This window comes from Hevea brasiliensis, chromosome 4 (assembly GCF_030052815.1).
Source record: "Hevea brasiliensis isolate MT/VB/25A 57/8 chromosome 4, ASM3005281v1, whole genome shotgun sequence".
Classification (NCBI taxonomy): Eukaryota; Viridiplantae; Streptophyta; class Magnoliopsida; order Malpighiales; family Euphorbiaceae; genus Hevea; species Hevea brasiliensis.
In genome coordinates this window covers 61,543,722-61,566,275 of record NC_079496.1, presented here as the reverse complement: position 1 = coordinate 61,566,275, position 22,554 = coordinate 61,543,722, and positions in this window count along the sequence as shown.

Sequence of the window (22,554 nt, the reverse complement as noted above, 5' to 3'; positions counted from 1 at the left end):
AATTACCCTCTCAGACTGGCCAACTATCTGTGGGTGGAATGCTGTGCTGAAGTTCAATCTAGCTCCTAGGGCTCTCTTAAGATTACCCGAGAATATAGAAGTGAACCTAGGATCTCTGTCTGATACAATCGATACTGGCACTCCATGTAGCCTTACAATCTCATTTATGTACAATCTGGCGAATCTCTCCAAACTATAGTCCATCCGGACTGGCAAAAGGTGAGCAGACTTGGTTAGTCTGTCAACTATAACCCATACTGCATCATGACTATTCTGTGTCCTTGGAAGTCCCTTCACAAGATCCATAGTTATTCATTCCCATTTCCATTATGGTACTAGTAATGGATGTAACAAACCAGCTGAAACTTGATGTTCTGCCTTCACTTGCTAACAAGTTAGGCATTTGGAGACAAAATCAGCTACATCCCTCTTCATACCCATCCACCAGTAATGCTCTTTCATCCCTCCGTACATTTTAGTTCCACTAGGATGCATAGCAAAAGGAGACTCACGTGCTTCCTTTATAATGATCTATCTCAATTCCACATCATTAGGAAAGCACATTCTGCCCTGATGTAGTAATAAACCATCATTTCTCACAGAAAATTCAGGTTTCTTGCCCTGTTGGACTTCTTTCAGTAGCTTCTGAAATTTTTCATCACTCTGAGCAACCATTCTGATCTGATCAATCAACACTGGCTGTACATGCCATGCAACTACTGTCTGTCCCTCATCATCAATCTCTAAGCTGGCATGCTGTGCTTTCAACTCATGTACCATGGACAAAGGAGAAACTCTGAGACTTGCCATAGTCTTACGATTTAAGGCGTCAGCCACCATATTTGCTTTCCCTAGCTGATAGTCTATTAAGCAATCATAGTGTTTAATTAGTTCTAACCATCTCTTCTGCCTCAAATTCAATTCCTTCTGGGTGCCCAAGTACTTCAAGATCTTGTGATCTGCGTAAATGTAGCATTTCTCCCTATACAAATAGTGTCTCTAGATCTTCAGAGCAAAAACAATAGCTGCAAGCTCCAAATCATGCATTGGGTAGTTCCTCTTATGCGATTTCATCTAGCATGATGCATAAGCAATGACATTCCGATCTTGCATCAGTACACAGCCTAACCCATTGTGAGAAGCATAACTATAAACTGTGTATTCTTTACCCGGCGTAGGTAAAGTAAGGATAAAAGCTTCAGTCAAACACCTCTTTAACTCATAAAAACTCTGCTGGCATTTATCTGTCCACTGAAATTTCACATTCTTCCGAAGTAGCTTGGTCAGTGGAGAAGCTAACATAGAAAACCCTTTCACAAACCGGCGGTAATATCCAGCTAAACTCAGAAAACTATGAATTTTTGTTATATTCCTGGGTGGCTTCTAATTAAGGATAGCTTTTACCTTGCTGGAATATACCTTGATTCCTTCAGCTGACACAACATGTCCCAAGAAAGAGATTTCTTTCAGCCAAAATTCACATTTCGACAATTTGGCGTATAGTTGTTTCTCCCTTAAAGTCTGCAGTACAATCCGCAGATGTCCGTTATGCTCTTCTGCATTCCTCGAATATATCAAAATATCATCAATAAACACCACCACAAATTGGTCGAGATATGGTCTGAAGATAGTGTTCATCAGATCCATAAAAGCTGCTGGAGCATTAGTTAACCCGAAAGGCATTACCAGAAACTCAAAGTGGCCATATCGAGTTTTGAAAGCAGTTTTTGGAATACTCTGCTCTTGCACTTTCAACTGATAATAACCAGATCGCAAATCAATTTCGGAAAACACAACTGCACCCTTCAACTGATCAAACAGATCATCAATGTGAGGCAGTGGATATCTATTCTTTATTGTCACCTTATTCAACTACCGGTAGTCCATACATAAGCGGAAAATGCCATCTTTCTTCTTAACAAACAATACCGGTGCTCCCCAAGGTGACACACTAGGGCGGATGAAGCCCTTTTCTAGTAGTTCTTGCAATTGTACCTTCAACTCCTTCAATTCTGCTGGTGCAATTCTATATGGTGTTATGGAGATTGGATCCACACCAGGCATAACATTAATCTCAAACTGCACTTCTCTTTCCGGAGGTAATCCTGGCAATTCATCAGGAAACACATCTGGAAAGTCATATACTATAAGGATGTCCTTCAATGCTGGACTCCCCATTTGGATGTTTACTACATGTGCTAAGTATGCTTCATACCACTTTCTGATCATTTTTCTAGCTAGTGCAGCCGAAATGATGTTTGATGGCAATAGCTACCTCTCCCCATGTATTACCACATCACTATACCAAGGGAGACCAAAAGTGACTGTCTTCAGTCTACAGTCAATCATGGCGTGATGCCTGGCTAACCAATCCATGCCTAAGATGATATCATAATATCTGAAGGGCATTTCAATGAGATCAGACAAAAAAGTATGTCCTTTGATCACCAAAGGATAATCCCTATACATTCTATTAACCCTGACCTCATGTCCTAACGGACTTGTTACTAGCACCTCAAAGTTCATTTTTGTACACAGAACAACAATGCAATCAATGATGCTAACACTCACATAGGAGTGGGTAGAACCTAGATCAAATAACACAAACACATCTTGATTAAAAGTTGAGAAGGTACCAGCCACAATATCAGATGTCTTAGCCTCTTCTCTTTGTCTCATTGCATAGACTCTGACTGATTCACTGTGCCTTGGCTGCATGCTGGACTACCTCTACCCTTGCCTCTACCTCTGCTAGGTGGTTGTGAACCTCTGGTGGCAAAATTCTAAACTGACCCTTCTGCAGTAGTAGGAGGTGGCCCAACTCGACGGGCACTGGTGCAGTCTTTAGCAAAGTGTCCTATGCCTCCGCAGTTATAACAGGCTCCTATGGCCTTATAGCATACTCCACCATGATTTCTTCCATAAGTTTCACATTAGCGGGGAGGGTAGGAACTTCTGGTAGTTTGCTAACCAGATGGAGGAGGTCTCTGTCCTGAAAATCTTCCCCTACTAGACTTTTTACCACCCCTCTTGTGTCCCCCAAAGTTCTTTCTCTTCCCAATAGAACCACTGGAACTCTGATCTACTGACTTCCCCTCCTTTTCTTTTTCTGTCTTTTCTGATTTCTTTTTCTCTGGGGCCGCTTCTGTCTCAATTCTTTCTAATTCCAGTGCTTGAGAAATGAGCTCAGAGAAGTTATTATATTTGAATCCAACCACTTGTAGTCTGAGACTAGGCTTCAAGCCTGTTTCAAACCTCTTACATCTTTCTCTGGTGGTAGAAAGGAGACTTCTTGCATAGTGGCTCAAGCGGGAAAACTCCCTTTCATATTCTGCCACTGACCTACTTCCCTGTTTCGGACTTAAGAACTCCTGTAACTTCTGGTCCACATATGCATCTGGGACATATTTTTATCTGAACTCTCGCAGAAAGTCATCCTAGGTTAGTACTGGAGGTTCCACCAAACTATGAGGAATGGTTTTCCACCAGTCATATGCATCTCCCTGTAGTAGTGACACCGAATACTCAAATATGAGCTCCTCTGTACAATGTAGTTTCTTGAATACCCTATCCATTCTCTCTAACCATTGTTCTGCCTCTAGAGGATCTACTGTCCCCTTGAACTCAGTAGCCCTATATTTAATCAGCTTGTCATACTACCTAGCTGAAGACTGTGATTGTACCACTGGTGTCTGTAGTGGGACTTGAGTAGGCATATTACCAGCCATCTGTTGGAACATTGTAGCCATCTACTGTGCAAACTGAGCAGGGAACCGCAGATCGAGGGGTCAAAGTGCCGATCCACTCACATTGTGTAGGGCTGGGGCTTCCCCTTGCACCTCAGCCTCTATTGATTGATCGACTGAACGGTCCCCTTCTTCCATAGTCAATTAGAGGATATTACACCTCCTGAACAAATAACACAAGGAGATTTCCTCCCATTAGTGCATATTAATAATGTAATGTACTGTATGTATCAAACCATGACATTGAGCAGTTGTACTATGAAGAAAGAATATTCAAATAACAGGTCAAAACAGAATTTAAAAACTAGCTTTGACACCACTAAAACATGTCATAGCCTACCCCTCCGTAAGGCATAACATGATTCCATAGTATATCTAATGAATTACTAAACTTTGTCTACTGATAACCCATTAAATACACTACAAGGGATTTTAAACCTTTTCTTATTTCTTTTTACAATGGTGAGCACTTTTGACAGGTGTTAAATTTTTTTTAACTGAAGTGAAACCAAATAACAAATCTGAAGTATCAATAATTTCTGTAAAAATTTTGGCAGAGTGCCATCTGTATGTTGAATAAAACAGTTCTTCAAAAACCTGTAAAAAGCACTTCTAATAAATTTGTTCAATTCCAAACTCCAATAATAGTTCAACACAATAAATTTTCTCAACATTTGTCAAACTCAATTCAACATAATTTTCAGTGGTTCCAAAAGCTGAGATAAAAGAAATAAATCACAATATTTTTACAGGCCAAAATAATTTACAATTTTAGTTTACAACTGCTCAATACCAAGTATAATATATACATACAGTGCACATACATTACAACAAAAATTACAGAATATGGTATACTCAATATACCTGGTGAAATCCCAAAATGTGGCACAAACAGCCTACTCTACTGCTCTGTTGATCTGTCTACTTGTGACAGCAATGAAAAAGCTATCGCTGAGCCAATGTCTCAGTGGTGCACAACATTAAGAAAATACAATTTAAAACCATAAACCATAAATCATATGAACTGTGGATACTTAAAATCATAGTTAAATTCAAAAGATAGTGAATGTCATAAAGAATTAAACTCCATTTCACAATATCACAATAAATATCAATAAATCATACACACAGCTTAATCATGATTCCATAATCCAATTCGTCCCAAAAGCCGATGGCTAGTGAGGAATAACACAACTAGCTAGCAAATAAATAAGTACTCATCCTATTTGTCCTTAACAGGCACACACCTCAACACTTCAGCCAGAGAGGGAATTCAAAGTCAATTCGTCCCACTAGACAAGCTAACGAGGAATTCAATCAAATGTACATATAGCTGTGGTTTCCAACTATTTGCAATATTTTTCAAGCAATAAGTATCCATCAAATTTCCATTCAAACAATTTTCCACAATTTAAAACAATAACATACAAATTGTCATAATTTATTTCAATTGAAAAATTCAAAAGAAATAACTGTTGTGCACAAACCTCTGAAGTGTAACCTCTTGGCTCTGACTCAGTGTTTTCTTCCCATTCCCTGAGTCTTTGCTAACTGAAACACACAATTTAAAGTATTTCAGTACTTATTTAAACTGTCTCTGACAATAAGGTTCAATAACTAATTTATTTAATACTATTACTTTTCTTAGTCAACCTATAATGTTGACCTTTGATGCACTCTAGGTGAATTAGGTTTAATGTTACCAATATGTCACATTTTATAGTCCTTTAGTGTTGGTATATGTTACCAAATTCATTTTCAAGTGTATTGCATTTTATTGTAATTTATCGGATTTCGGTATGCTATTTTGACCTAGCCGGATGACCTAGTTTCCTCAATTTTTGATTTCTTGTCCGACTTACTAACTTGTAGGTCTATGTCATAGTGAACTTTTGCCACAAATTTTAGGCAATTTGGAGTTTACTAGACTAAGTTATGGTCATTTTACTATTGCTGATCAGATTGCACTAAAATGGCAAACTTAGGTCATTTTTAGGTCATTTCCGGTTGTAGCAGTTTTTATACCCGAATTTGTGCAAGAATTTTGACTTGCTTATGGTCATTTCTGGGTTTTGGTATCTTCATAAGAGTTGTAGCTCTATGTCTAATCTATCCATGGTAAAAATTTCAGGTCATTTGGACCTGTTTTGAGTGAGTTATGGCCAAAACACTAACTGCTGTCCAAATGGTCAATTTTCAGGTTTTCAAGTCACTAATCCGGATTTGGTCATTTCTCAAGTCACTTTCTGGACATAATTTAGGTAGGCTTTCTCCATGAAAGTTGGCACATTTTGTGCCTAGTTTCACCTCCAATTGGCCTCATACCAATTGGAGTCACACAATTCCATTTATAGCCTAAAACATATACTGCCCTTAACACATTTTAAAAGCATCAATCCAAATACACATTCAACAAATGCATCTTTACTTCCCAAACCATTCTGCACTTATACCATACCATGCTCATTCAATAGTTTACATTATAACAACTTTGGGCAGAATACCATGAGCTTACATACACCAAATATAACTCCTAATTTACAATATTCAATTCTAAACAATTTTCTATATATTACTCCTAACCAATACATACAATTTACACTACCAAGTTACATACATTATCACCACTATTTCATATACATATGCTGCCATTTTTTGTACCATAATTCAACCACTTTTCATGAACTTAAACATTACCAATCTTCACCATGAGGCTGCCCAAGTAACACATTCACACCAAACTTCCATTTTCACTTTTCAAACTTACCATTCAAACTTTATACATGGAAATCAACTCAATACATTTAAACACTTAAATCAATACCCCAAATCACCAAATACATGAAGAAAACAAGTTAACATGTTGAACTTCCATGGCTGCCGAAATGGAGTAGCACCCTAACTCATCAAAACTCAAAACTTCTTCCATAAATCAAACAACCACAACCTTAGTTACAATTTTAATGAAACAAGAAATGAAAACACCCACTTACATCTTTTGGACTTCCTCAAAACTCTACCAAATTCCTTCTTTCTTGTTCCCTAAGTGCTACCCAAGGTGTGTAGGCTAAGTTTAATGAAGAAACCTTGCAGAACATTGGCTTAATCATTGAGATGGGAGCATGCGAATGGGGCGGCCATGGATGGGAGCTTGGAGAGGATTTTCGGCTATTTTGGAAATGAGAGGTTGAAGATGAAGTTTCTGCCCATATTTTTGATATTTTAATGTCCACTAACTTAACTTAGTGGAGCACTAAGTTTGGTTAAGGATTTAAAAATCCAAAGTTTTCAAATTTGCAAATTTTACCTCATTTCTTTTACTATTTAAATTATGTACCACTACTTTAATTTTCATGATATTTTCAAGGTTTAATATCATTTATTTTTAATGGATATTTAGGTCAAAAGCAAACTTGGGGTGTCAAATGACCACAATGCCCCTATTCGGGTTGCATTCTCGATTTTTCGGTAACACCGAGTTTTATCATTTTATCGATTTCTCATTTTTCTTTGTACTAATTACTTAATTTTTCTTTGACATTTCTAATATCATTTATGCTTCAATAGATGTTTATTTAAGTCTTAAAAATATTTTCCAGGGTTCCCTGTGGTCCAAGGCTAGTCAACGGTCTACGCCGTAACTTCCCGGTGCGGTCTCCCATCGCTACGATTTTCAGCTCATTTAACTTGGTTACATTTCATTGCTATTATTTTTCCTTTGTTTTTCTTGTATTTTTCTCTAGTGTATTCCTTTATTTTATGTCTCCTCACTAACATTTAAGTGTAGTTCCAAGCATCCTAGCTGTCCAGATAGACAGTGGTCACTGGAGCAGTAGAACGTACTACCGAACGTAGGGGTGTTACAGTGTTCCTCAAAGTGTCACCATGGAAGAAGGTACTAAGGTTTGGAAGAAAAGGTAAGTTAATCCCTAGGTTCATTGGCCCATATGAAGTCATTGAACACGTGGGTCCAGTGGCCTACAGGCTAGCTTTACCACCAGAGTTGGATGAGATCCACAATATGTTCCACGTATCTATGTTGAGAAGATACCGCTCAGATACTTCACATGTCATTTCCATGGAAGAAATTGAAGTACAACCAGATTTGACATATAAAGAAGAACCCATACGGATCTTGGCTCGGGAAGTGAAGGAGTTGAGGAACAAGCAGATTCCACTGGTGAAAGTGCTTTAGAGGCACCACAACACCGAGGAGGCAACTTGGAAATGTGAAGAGACAATGAGGCAATAGTTCCCTTAACTGTTTGCATTAGGTAAATTTCGAGGACAAAATTTAAATTAGAGGGAGAGAGTTGTAACACCCTCACTATAGCAATTCTATACATTCTACTGTTCAGGTGACCGGTGTTGGTTCGGACAACTAGAATGTCTGGAAAAATATTTTGACTAAAGTGAGGAACCATAATTAACTCAAATATTAATAAGAAAAATTTAGAAAAAATTTTAGAAATAAAATACAACCAAGTTAAATGAGCCGGTACCCTAGCGATGGGTAACCTAGTGGAAAGTTGTGGTCCTCGCAGCTAGGAGCCCTAAACCGAGGAGAAAATTTATGAAATAATTTTTGAGACTCCAGATAAGAGTCATTGAGGTTTCGATGGCATTAGAATGCTAAGAAAATGCTTAGAAAAGTTTTTAGATCGGTATAGACGATTTTGGCTCAATAAGCCAAACGGAAGGCATTTTGGTCTTTTCGTCTTCAGAGATAATTTTTGGCCGACTTGTCCAGTTAAGTAAATAATTATTATGATCTAAAATATGAATAAATATTGCTAGAAGTGTAATTAAAAATGAGAAATGAAAATAAGAAAACAAAGTAAAAAGAAAATGGAATTAAATTAGATTTATAACATAGGATGATGCAATAAAATTTGTATTAGCCAATTAGAACTTAACAAGCATATTTATAATACATAAAAAGGGAAAAAGAAGTCAAAATTGAAAAGCAAAAATCTGCTCTTCTTCTTCTTTCTTGGCCAAACTCCTCTCCTCATCCACTCCACCATTTTTAACTCCTTTTTAAGCTCAATTTTCTTTAGATTCTCACTATCAAATTCCTAACCCCCAATATTAAACCTTAATATTTCATCAAGGAGAAGAACTTGGTGGGAAAAAGAAAGGGAAAAAGAGAAGATTTGGAGCTCTTGAAAACTACTACAAGAGGTAAGTGTTCTTAATTTCAAGATTTAGTGTTTTAATTGTGTGGATTTGTTGAATTGAGTTGTAAATATGAAGAAAAATTGAAGAAATCATGGGTAATGGCTGAAAAGGAAATTTGGCCAGCTTGGAAGAAAGGGGAATTCCTATGTTTTATTTAGCTTAAACTTACCTCCTAATGCTATTTAACATGTATATGTATGAATTTTTAATGGGAGTAGCACGTGTTGCAAGATTAAGAGAATTGGAGAATTAGGGTTTAGGGGTAATTAGAGTTTTGCTCAATTGGGGGTGAATCAGTGTTCTAATGGTCAATTAGTGACCATTTGAGATGAATTGTCTTTGATTTAGACTGAAAAGTTGTGACACCCCTTACCCGTGTACAGTATATCCGAGTAAGCAATGTCACACGGTGTATCGGCACACTCTATTTTAACTTAATCAATTTTTGTCATAGTTTTGAATATAGTTTATGAAATATAATTTATTTAAGCCATTTATCGAAATTATTATTTATTAGAGATTCTGAAAATTTTAAAGAAAATCCGGCAGAGTACCGGCTAAAAATGGAGAAAACAGTTCTTCGGAACCTGTTAAAAACACTTCCAATATTCATAATCTCAACATTTTTCAATTTCATTTCTCAATCATTCATCTCATATAATATCATGTATAAATCACAATCAAACATTCACTTTTCCATTCACAAACACAATTCTCATTATTTACATGAACATCAAAATACATTTCATAAGTTCAACTACATATGAGAAAATAAAAATTTAGTTACAAAATACCAAAATGACACCTAGTGTCCTACCAATGCACTGTAGAAGTTGAGGTGACACGGACACTGTGCAGAGCTGCAGGATGGACTCACCCAGTCTGCGGTCTTCTGGGCTCACGATCAGTATCTCCAGAACCTACGCGTGGCAAAAGCAACGCGCTAAGCAATGATGCTTAGTGGTGAAATAATAAAATAAAAGAAAATAGTAGAAAATAAATATGTATTTAATGTATATGTCTTATTTGTTTTGTATATGTTATATTCATTTATTTATTTAACTTTGTCCATTTTCATTCATTTGGTTGCCCAAGTAACCTATACTAGACGATCGGATCGATAAACGTAACCGGCATTGGGTATCAAGTACCTCGGGCCGTCACACCATCGGTCACATATGTATCTCCCGGTGTTCAACAGAACAGCTAACAAGCTGTAAATAATATGAGGCACGAGGCTACATCTCAATATAAGGTCAGAATGGCTAAAAGCCATGAAATCACAGAATGGCATATTGCCATGTGCAGTACTGCTAACTGAACCCTATTGGCATGCCAAACTATCCAAACCAATCTTGTTAGGTATACTAGGGTATTTGATACTTTTGAATTCTTCAATTTTTGAATTTCAAGTTTTGGTGTCACTATTCACCTCATTGGTCAACAAAAATGTTGACTTTTTGATAGAAAATAGGTACATTGGTTTTGACACTTCCAACATACCACATTTTGCATTCAAAACTTGTTGGCATTAAGCATTAATATCATTTCTAAGTTTAAACCAAGGGAAGCAGAATTTTAAGTTTTTGTAACCCAACTTTACTGTTCCATTGGGCACTATTGTAGTGGGAATTTGAGGAAATGGTAAACATGAAAGTTGTTCCTTATTTTGTCTAGTTGAATTTTTTTTTTTAAATCACTCCATTTGGAGTTTTATAGCTCCAGATATGGTCCAAAAACTACAGCTGGCCGGATTTCAAATCTGCAGAATTTACCAAATCTACAGTACCATGAACAGTGACTGCCACTGCCTTGTTGGATGGGTTCTGGCCATAATTTGGGGTGGGTTTCTTCATGAAAGTTGTTTTTCAATATCTTATCTTGTTGCTGTAAAAATTTCAGGTCAATTGACCATATCTACAGTGAGTTATGGCCAAATGAACAGTTACTGTTCATTTGGTCATTCTCCAGAACCTGTTTGCAGGGTATCCGGATTGGGGCCAACTTTTGGTCCTCTTGCTTTGGTCTTTTGGGCATGGTTTCTTCAGCAAAATTGTGCCATTTTATGTCTAGTTTCATGTCCAATTGGCCAAACACCAATTGGACCTACACAGCCAAAGATATGGCAGTCCAAACAGGCTGGATTCACAGTCTCCTTACTGTTGCCCCTAGGCAGCCTACCATTCCACTTTGCCATGCTATATTTCAGTCCAAATTATGGTCAACTTACCTCAAATGGTCACTAATTGACCATTATAATGTTCTTTAACAATTTCATAAGCCAAGTCCAATTTTTCACTCCCAAAACCCTAATTTCCATTTCAATTCACCCATACACCTAGTTAAACACTTTCATTCATTATATATGTGTATATACAATTTAAACATAATCTCTAATTCATTCTAAGTCCATTAAAACAATCAAACTCATTCCTTCCTTAGGGCTGCCGAAATTCATGGCATACATACACATAATTTTTATTCATTTTAGTTACAATTTCTTACTTATTTCAAGTCTCTTAACATAGAAATAAAGAGCTTTAGGTGTATATGTGCACTAACCTTTGAGTAGCACTTCTTGGGCTTGTATTCTCCTTAGAATTTATAATTCTTATGGCTGCCTAGAGTTTCCTTGTGATGTGGGGATGAATTTTTGTGAAGGTGACTTAGGGTTTTGAGGTGAGGAAAGCATGAAAATTGAAGCTTTTAAGAACCAAAAATGGAGGTTTGGGTTAAGCAAGGTTTCGGCTGGTTTGGGAGGAAGGAGATGGCTGTTTACTTTTTGTTTTCTTTGGTCTTTATTTATCTCTTTTATTAGTTAGTGAAATGGTTGTTTACATATGATTGGTGGTAGCTTTTTAAATGACATCACATTATGTCATAAATGAGCATTTTTTTTTATTTTTCTTTTCTTTTCATCACTACTCAATTTCAATTTAATTTTTAGTAATGTTTATTAATATTTTATGTTATAATAATTATTTACTCAACTGGACAAGTCGGCCAAAAATCACCTCTGAAGGCGAAATGACCAAAATGCCCTCCGTTTGGCTTAACGGGTCAAAATTGTCTGTACCGATTGAAAAATTTTTCTAAATATTTTCTTGGCATTCTAATGCCATAGGGACCTCAATGACCCTTCTCCGGAGTCTCAAAAATTATTTTATGAATTTTCTCTCGGGTCTAGGATTCCTAGTTGCGAGAACCGCAACTTCCCTCTGGGTTACCCATCGCTTGGGCACCGGCTCATTTAACTTGGTTGTATTTTATTTCTAAAATTTTTCCTAAATTTTTCTTATTAATATTTGAGTTAATTATGGTTCCTCACTTTAGTTTAAATATTTTTCCGGACGTTCTAGCTGTCCGGACCGACACCGGTCACCGGAACAATAGAATGTACGGAATTGCTACCGGGAGGGTGTTACAACTCTTCCCCTCTAATTTAAATTTCGTCCTCGAAATTTACCTGATGCAAACAATTGAGGGAACTGTTGCCTCATCGTCTCTTCACTTTCCCAAGGTGCCTCCTCGGTGTTGTGGTGCCTCCAAAGCACTTTTACCAGTGGAATCTGCTTGTTCCTCAATTCTTTTACTTCCCGAGCTAGGATCCGTAGAGGTTCTTCTTCATATGTCAAATCCGGTTGTATTTGAATTTCTTCCCTGGAGATGACATGTGAAGGATCTGAACGGTATCTTCTGAGCATGGACACATGGAACACATTGTGGATCTTGTCCAGCTCTGGTGGTAAAGCTAGCCTATAGGCCACTGGACCCACACGTTCAATGACTTCATATGGGCTAATGAACCTAGGGCTTAACTCGCCTTTCCTTCCAAACCTCAATACCTTCTTCCACGGTGATACCTTGAGGAACACTTTGTCGCCAACCGCATATTCTATTTCTTTTCTCTTCAGGTCGACATAAGATTTCTGTCTGTCTGAGGCAACCTTCAGATTGGTTTTGATTAGTTTCACTTTCTCCTCAGTCTGTTTCACCAGTGCAGCCCCACCGCTTGTCTTTGCCCAATTCAGTCCAGCACACTGGAGTTCTACATTTCCTCCCATATAATGCTTCATACGGGGCCATTTGGATGCTAGCTTGGTAGCTATTGTTGTATGCAAATTCTGCCAGTGGGAGATATCTATCCCAACTTCCCTCAAATTCAATGACACAACTCCTCAGCATATCCTCAAGGACCTGACATATATTTCATGTTATTATTATCATTTTAATTCAATATTTGTATCAATTCCATTGGTTTCAATTGTTTACCTGGATTACTCTTTCTGATTGCCCATCCGTCGAGGATGGAAAAGCATCTTTGAAGTGGAGTTGTGTACCCAAGGACTCATGCAACTTCTTCCAAAATCTCGATGTAAACCTTGGGTCTCGATCAGATATGATGGAAAGTGGAATTCCATGCAGTCTAACTATCTCACTGATATACAATTCTGCTAACTTCTCCGGTGAGTAGTCGGTCTAATCGGCGAGAAAGTGTCTTGACCGTCAATCTATCCACTATCACCCATGCTGCATCATGTTTCTTCTGGGTGAGAGGTAGACCACTTACAAAATCCATGGTGACCCGATCCCATTTCCATTCAGGTATGCGTATAGGCTGTAGCAAACCTAATGGAACTTGATGTTCTGCCTTGACTTGCTGATATGTCAAGCATTTAGTCACATAGTCAGCTATGTCTTTCTTCATACCAGGCCACCAATACTGAAGCTTCAGATCATGATACATCTTTGTACTTCCTGGGTGCATAGCATATACACTGGTATGTGCCTCTTTTAGAATACTGGCCTTCAATTCCCCATCATCTGGTACACACAATCTTCTTTTGTAATACAGACACCCATCTGCTTTCACCCCATAGTCAGTTGCTTTTCCCTCTGAGATTTTGCTCATAATAGCCATTAACTTTTCATCTGCCTTTTGCCCATCTAAAATCTGCATGTGAGTTTGGCCTCACTTGCAACTCAGCCAAAATAGCTCCATCTTGAATCAAAGTTAGACGGGCATTCAATGATCTCAAAGCTGTGATGGACTTTCTGCTCAAAGCATCAGCAACTACATTTGCCTTCCCAGGATGGTAGTCAATTATACAATCATAGTCCTTCAGGAACTCAATCCATCGCCTCTGTCTAAGGTTGAGCTCCTTCTGAGTTGGCAAGTATTTCAGACTCTTGTAGTCTGTGTAAATGTAGCACTTTTCACCATACAAGTAATGCCTCCATATCTTCAGTGCGAGGATAATTGCTGCAAGCTCTAGATCATGGGTAGGGTAGTTCTGTTCATGTGGCCTTAGCTGTCTGGAAGCATAAGCAACCACCTTTCCCTCTTGCATCAATACACACCCTAGCCCATTATGTGAGGTATCACTGTAGACCACAAAGTCCTTTCACGACCTTGTTGTGTGCTGCCGGTGCCTCTGTCAACATAGCCTTCAACTTCTCAAAACTGGTCTGACACTTGCTATTCCAGTTAAATCTGACATTCTTGTGTAACAACTTGGTCATTGGAGCAGCTATTAAGGAAAATCCCTTCACAAATCTCCTGTAATACCCAGCTAGCCCCAAGAAGCTTCTGACCTCAGTTGTGTTTCTGGGAGGCTTCCATTCCATCACTGCTTCTATTTTCTTGGGATCCACCCTAATCCCATCAGCTGACACTATGTGTCCAAGGAATGCAATCTCATTCAACCAAAAGTCGCACTTGGACAACTTAGCATACAGCTTCTTTTCTCTCAGGGTTTGCAGAACAATCCTCAAATGCTCATCATGTTCTTCCCTGGTCTTGGAATACACCAAAATATCATCAATAAAGACCACTACGAACCGATCTAAGTGTGGATGGAAGATACGGTTCATAAGGTCCATAAATGCTGCTGGTGCATTTGTTAGGTCAAAGGGCATCACCAGAAACTCGTAATGCCCATATCGGGTTCTGAATGCAGTCTTGGGCACATCTACATCCTTCACCCTCAACTGATGGTACCCTGATCTGAGATCAATCTTAGAAAATACTCCTGCTCCCTTCAACTGATCAAACAGATCATCTATTCTAGGTAACGGATATTTGTTCTTCACAGTCACTTTATTCAACTGCCGGTAATCAATGCATAGCCTTAAAGTCCCATCCTTTTTCTTTACAAACAGCACTGGAGCTCCCCATGGTGACACACTGGGGCGTATGAACCCCTTATCAAGCAACTCTTGCAACTGAGTTTTCAAATCCCTCAATTTAGTGGGTGCCATCCTATAAGGAGCAATGGAAATGGGTGCTGTACCCGGCAGTGTCTCAATAGCAAATTAAACTTCCCTTTCTGGTGGCAAACCAGGTAATTCTTCAGGAAACACATCTGGAAAGTCTTTTACTGTGGGTATTTCACTCAGGTTTGGCTTAGCCTGCCTAATATCCACCACATGTGTTAGGTAGGCTTCACAGCCTTTTCTCATCATTCTTCTTGCAACTATGGCTGAGATGACATTGGACAAGAAATCTGTCCTTTCCCCCACAACTGTGATCTCATTACCCTCAGAAGTTTTCAAAGAAATCCTCTTCAGTTTACAATCAACTATTGCCTGATGACGTGACAACCAATCCATTCCCAAAATCACGTCAAACTCGTGGAAGGGCAACTCAATCAGGTCTGCCAAGAATTCATACCCCTGAATCCTTAACGGGCAACCCTTGTATACTTTGTTCACTATCACACTGTGGCCCAATGGATTAGTGACCAGAATGTCTTGGTCACTCTCCCCTACTAGTATCCCCCTTTCTATGGGTAAGTTGATGCAGATGTATGAATGAGTGGATCCTGGATCCACCAATGCATGCACAGGTGTATTGTAGAGGGAGAATGTACCCCTGATGACGTCCGGGGCATCTTGCTCCTCCTGAGCTCTCAGGGCATAAGCTCTGGCAGGTGGTCTGTTATCTGGCCTCTCTGCTGGCTCAGATGCAGGCCTCTGTGATGGTCCCACTGCGTCAGATTTGCCAGATTTTCTACCTCTTTGCGGTGCAGGAGCAGGTCTGTCTGCTTGTGTTGGAGCAGCTGTATTAGTTCTGCGTGGACAGTTCTTCAATTGATGCTCTGTTGACCCACACCTTAAACAGGCACCAGTCACTCTCCAACACTCCCCCTTATGCCATTTCAAATAGTGTGGACATGCAGAAGATCTTTGGGTGGTCCCTGAACCCCATCCTCGAGAGCGCCCACCGATGGTGTGGGTGACCTCTCCTAGGGGTAAAGCGTGGCTCAGGCCCCGAGGTGACCCTGACCTTGTGGCTGGCCTGAACTCTGTGCAGATGGACCCTTGAACCTCTTCCCAGGTGCAGGAGATGAACTAGACTGACCCGGGCCCCTCTTTTCTTTGTCTATCCCATACAGTGCGCTCCGATTCTTACTTTTTCAACCTTTATTGCAGCTTCCACTAACTTGGTAAATTCTGTGATTCCCAAGGCAGTTAGCTGGATCTTTATGTTGTCATTTAGTCCCTCTTCAAATCTCTTACACCTTTCAGCCTCATTAGGGACTATCTCCCTTCCGTAGCGACTCAATCTGACAAATTCCTTTTCATACTCGGCCACTGACAACTGTCTCTGCCTCAGATTAATGAATTCCCTTCTTCTCTCTTCTAGGTATACAGTACCCACATATTTCTTCTTGAATTCGGAGAGGAAGAAGTCCCAAGTTACTATTTCTGGTTGTACTTCACTAGACACTGTATCCCACCATTCATAGGCATCATCTTGTAACAGAGATATGGCAGCTTCCAAGTTTTGCTCTGGGGTGCAGCGGAGTTGTTTTAGGACTCTGCCTGTTCTGTTCAACAATTTTCGGCTGCAACAGAATCATCTTCTCTCTTGTCGAAGAAGTCCACTGCTCCAAATTTTCTTAATCTTTCCAGGTGTGATTTTGGTTGTGGAGCTGGTGGTGGTGGTGGTGGTGCTGGCATTACCCCAGCCATTTGTCTGAAGAATTCGGCCATTTCTTTGGAACATGGCTCGTGGAGGCCGAAAGGGCTCTGCTTGAGCTGGCGGAGCAGGTTCTCCCATACCCCCAGTCTTAGCTGCTGCAGGTGGAGCATGACTCTCCACTTCCTCCTCAACTGCCCTCTGAGATGTAGGGTCCATATCCTATTCAAAATAAGAAAGACAAACAGATCTGCATTAGTGTCACCTCGACTCTTACAAATGCAATGCATGGTATGGACTCAATCTAGGCCCAGAAACGCCTAAACCGTGCTCTGATACCACTAAATGTGACACCCCTTACCCGTGTATAGTATATCCGAGTAAGCAATGTCACACGGTGTATCGGCACACTCTATTTTAACTTAATCAATTTTTGTCATAGTTTTGAATATAGTTTATGAAATATCATTTATTTAAGCCATTTATCGAAATTATTATTTATTAGAGGTTCCGAAAATTTTAAAGAAAATCCGGCAGAGTACCGGCTAAAAATGGAGAAAACAGTTCTTCGGAACCTATTAAAAACACTTCCAATATTCATAATCTCAACATTTTTCAATTTCATTTCTCAATCATTCATCTCATATAATATCATGTATAAATCACAATCAAACATTCACTTTTCTATTCACAAACACAATTCTCATTATTTACATGAACATCAAAATACATTTCATAAGTTCAACTACATATGAGAAAATAAAAATTTAGTTACAAAATACCAAAATGACACCTAGTGTCCTACCAATGCACTGTAGAAGTTGAGGTGACACGGACACTGTGCAGAACTGCAGGATGGACTCACCCAGTCTGCGGTCTACTGGGCTCACGATCAGTATCTCCAGAACCTACGCGTGGCAAAAGTAACGCGTTAAGCAATGATGCTTAGTGGTGCAATAATAAAATAAAAGAAAATAGTAGAAAATAAATATGTATTTAATGTATATGTCTTATTTGTTTTGTATCTGTTATATTCATTTATTTATTTAACTTTGTCCATTTTCATTCATTTGGTTGCCCAAGTAACCTATACTAGACGACTGGACTGGATAAAAGGGTAAACTGGCACTGGGTATCAAGTACCTCGGGCCGTCACACCATCGGTCACATATGTATCTCCCGGTGTGCAACAGAATAGCTAACAAGCTGTAAATAATATTAGGCACGAGGCCACATCTCAATACAAGGTCAGAATGGCTAAAAGCCATGAAATCACAGAATGGCATATTGCCATGTGCAGTACTGCTAACTGAACCCTATTGGCATGCCAAACTATCAAAACCAATCTTGTTAGGTATACTAGGGCATTTGATACTTTTGAATTCTTTAATTTTTGAATTTCAAGTTTTGGTGTCACTATTCACCTCATTGGTCAACAAAAATGTTGACTTTTTGATAGAAAATAGGTACATTGGTTTTGACACTTCCAACATACCACATTTTGCATTCAAAATTTGTTGGCATTAAGCATTAATACCATTTCTAAGTTTAAACCAAGGGAAGCAGAATTTTCAGTTTTTGTAACCCAACTTTACTGTTCCATTGGGCTCTGTTGCAGTGGGAATTTGAGGAAATGGTAAACATGAACGTTGTTCCTTATTTTGTCTAGTTGACTTTATTTTTTTAAATCACTCCATTTGGAGTTTTATAGCTCTAGATATGGTCCAAAAACCACAGCTGGCCGGTTTCAAATCAGCAGAATTTACCAAATCTACAGTACCATGAATAGTGACTGCCACTGCCTTGTTGGATGGGTTCTGGCCATAATTTGGGATAGGTTTCTTCATGAAAGTTGTTTGTCTATATCTTATCTTGTTGCTGTAAAAATTTCAGGTCAATTGACCATATCTACAGTGAGTTATGGCCAAATGAACAGTTACTGTTCATTTGGTCATTCTGCAGAACCTGTTTGCAGGGTATCTGGATTGGGGCCAACTTTTGGTCCTCTTTCTTTGGTCTTTTGGGCATGGTTTCTTCAGCAAAATTGTGCCATTTTATGTCTAGTTTCATGTCCAATTGGCCAAACACCAATTGGACCTACACAGCCAAAGATATGGCAATCCAAACAGGCTAGATTATCAGCCTCCTTGCTGCTGTCCCTAGGCAGCCTACCATTCCACTTTGCCATGCTATATTTCAGTCCAAATTATGGTCAACTTACCTCAAATGGTCACTAATTGACCATTATAATGTTCTTTAACAATTTCATAAGCCAAGTCCAATTTTTTACTCCCAAAACCCTAATTTTCATTTCAATTCACCCATACACCTAGTTAAACACTTTCATTCATTATATATGTGTATATATAATTTAAACATAATCTCTAATTCATTCTAAGTCCATTAAAACAATCAAACTCATTCCTTCCTTAGGGCTGCCGAAATTCATGGCATACATACACATAATTTTTATTCATTTTAGTTACAATTTCTTACTTATTTCAAGTCTCTTAACATAGAAATAAAGAGCTTTAGGTGTATATGTGCACTAACCTTTGAGTAGCACTTCTTGGGCTTGTATTCTCCTTAGAATTTCTACTTCTTATGGCTGCCTAGAGTTGCCTTGTGATGTGGGGATGAGTTTTTGTGAAGGTGACTTAGGGTTTTGAGGTGAGGAAAGCATGGAAATTGAAGCTTTTAAGAACCAAAAATGGAGGTTTGGGCTAAGCAAGGTTTCGGCTGGTTTGGGAGGAAGGAGATGGCTGTTTACTTTTTGTTTTCTTTGGTCTTTATTTATCTCTTTTATTAGTTAGTGAACTGGTTGTTTACATATGATTGGTGGTAGCTTTTTAAATGACATCACATTATGTCATAAATGAGCCTTTTTTTTATTTTTCTTTTCTTTTCATCACTACTCAATTTTAATTTAATTTTTAGTAATGTTTATTCATATTTTATGTTATAATAATTATTTAATCAACTGGAAAAGTCGGCCAAAAATCACCTCTGAAGGAGAAATGACCAAAATGCCCTCCGTTTGGCTTAACGGGTCAAAATTGTCTGTACCGATTGAAAAATTTTTCTAAATATTTTCTTGGCATTCTAATGCCATAGGGACCTCAATGACCCTTATCCGGAGTCTAAAAAATTATTTTATGAATTTTCTCTCGGGTCTAGGGCTCCTAGTTGCGAGAACCGCAACTTCCCTCTGGGTTACCCATCGCTTGGGCACCGGCTCATTTAACTTGGTTGTATTTTATTTCTAAAATTTTTCCTAAATTTTTCTTATTAATATTTGAGTTAATTATGGTTCCTCACTTTAGTTTAAATATTTTTCCGGACGTTCTAGCTGTCCGGACCGACACCGATCACCGGAACAGTAGAATGTACGGAATTGCTATCGGGAGGGTATTACAAATGTGGCATTGGATTAGGAATTGGTATGCTGCCCTTTGTGATTAATTCTGGACTCTGTGAGTCCAGTGTGTTCATGGGGTTACATCTTAAGCTATGTTACCCCAATTGGTGCAAGGCCAATTGGAGGTGATATTGGACACATAATGCAACATATTTTGTGAGGAAACCTTGCCCAGAAAACCCATTTAAGTTGACCTAAAAATTGCTTCAATCTGGGTAACACACAAGCTGTCTCTGGAAAATGACCAAATGAACAGTGTTCATTCATTTGGTCATAAATCAGTGTAGAAAGGTCCAATTGACCTGAATTTTTTCCAATGAAAAGCTGAGACATAGCCCTACAACTTTCATGAAGAAAACAAACCCAAATTTTTATCATAACATGTCCAAAAATTGACCTATAGTTAGTGTACAAAAACTGCAGAATTGATTCTGCCCAGAAATTCTGGAAAAATTACAATCCAGCCAGTTATAGTGTTTAGGCCACAACTTGAGCTACAAAACTCCAAATGGAGTGATTCAAAAAGTGAAATGTAACTAGACACAATAAGGAACAACTTTGATGAAGAACATTTGGCCAAATTCTCACTGTAGAATGGCCTAATGGAACAGTGAACTCTAGCACCCAAAATTGAAATATTTGATTTATCCTCCATTGGTTAGAAGTATGGATTGGCAACTAATGCCAACACTTTTGGGAACCAAAATATGGTAAATTTATGTGATTAGGACTTATGTAGCTATTATGCAATGGAAAGTCAATAATTTGACCTAAATAGTAAAATGAATAGTAACCTTACATGTAAAGCATGAAAATTCAATCAATAACTTAGTAATGTGCCCTAGTACACCTAGTAAGATTAGTTTGGATAGGTTGGCATGCCAATAGGGTTCAGTTAGCAGTACTGCACATGGCATTATGCTATTCTGTGATTTTATGGCTTTTAGCCATTATGATATTATGATGATACTTGGTCTTGTGCCTAATGTTATTATAGCTTATCAGCTGTTCTGTTGCACACCGGGAGACACTATGTGACCGATGGTGTGACTGCCCGAGGTACTTGATACTTAGTGCCAGTTTACTCATTTATCCAGTCCAGTCATCCAGTATAGGTTACTTGGGTAACAAAAAATGAAAGTTGATAAATTTAATGAAATAATGGATATAACAAGTACTAAACAAATAAGACTACAAATAATTATCAAAAATTTATCTGCATGAGACATTAATATACACACTGCATATTTATTTTCTTTTCGTTCTTTTTATTTTATTATTGGCACCACTAAGCATTATTGCTTAGCGCATTGCTTTTTGCTACATGTAGGTATTGGAGATACGGAGCGCGATCCCAGTAGACCCCAGTCAGGGTGAGAGTCAGATCTGCTAGTGTCCTGTATCACCTCTCAGCTACAGTGCATTGGTAGGATGCTAGACTACATTTGTATTTTGTGTTTTGTATTTTTATAAATTTTGTAATTAAACTTTTATTTTTTCATGTATATTGAAGCTTATGTGATTATGTATTAATGAAATTATTTGTAAATGGTGTTCATAAATGAAAGTTGAGTATTTATTTATGATTTGAGTATAAATATGATGTGAATTGAATGATTGAAAAGTTTGAGAAATTGATGAGAAATTGTTGAAAATTAATGTGATAAATTGGGAGTTATGGAATAAAATGATTATTGGAAGTGTTTTTCACAGGTTCCGAAGAACTGTTTTCTCCATTTTTAGCCGGTACTCTGCCGGATTTTCTATAAAATTTTCGAAACCTCAAATGAATTTATAATTTCTATAAATGACTTAGATGAGTCAAATCTTCCAAATTGCATTTCATCATCATAAAGAAATAAATTAATTAAGGATGAAAATAATTGAGATAAAATATGGTATTCTGGTACACAGTGTGGCATATCTTGCTTGGCTATACTGTAGACGCGTAAGGGGTGTCACACGTTAGGTCACCCATCGCTGGAGCTACGGCTCATTTAACTTTATTGTATTTTATTTCTTAAATTTTTTCTTAATTTTTCTTATCATTATTTGAGTTATTTATGACTCCTCACTTTAGTTTAAATATAATTCCAGACATTCCTGCTGCCTAGACCGACATTGGTCACCGGAACAGTAGAATGTACAAACTAGCTAAAGTGAGGGTGTTACAGCTCTTCCCCTCTAATTAAAATTTTGTCCTCGAAATTTACCTGATGCAAACAGTTAAGGGAACTGTTGCCTCATCGTCTCTTTGCTTTCCCAGGTTGCCTCCTCAGTGTTGT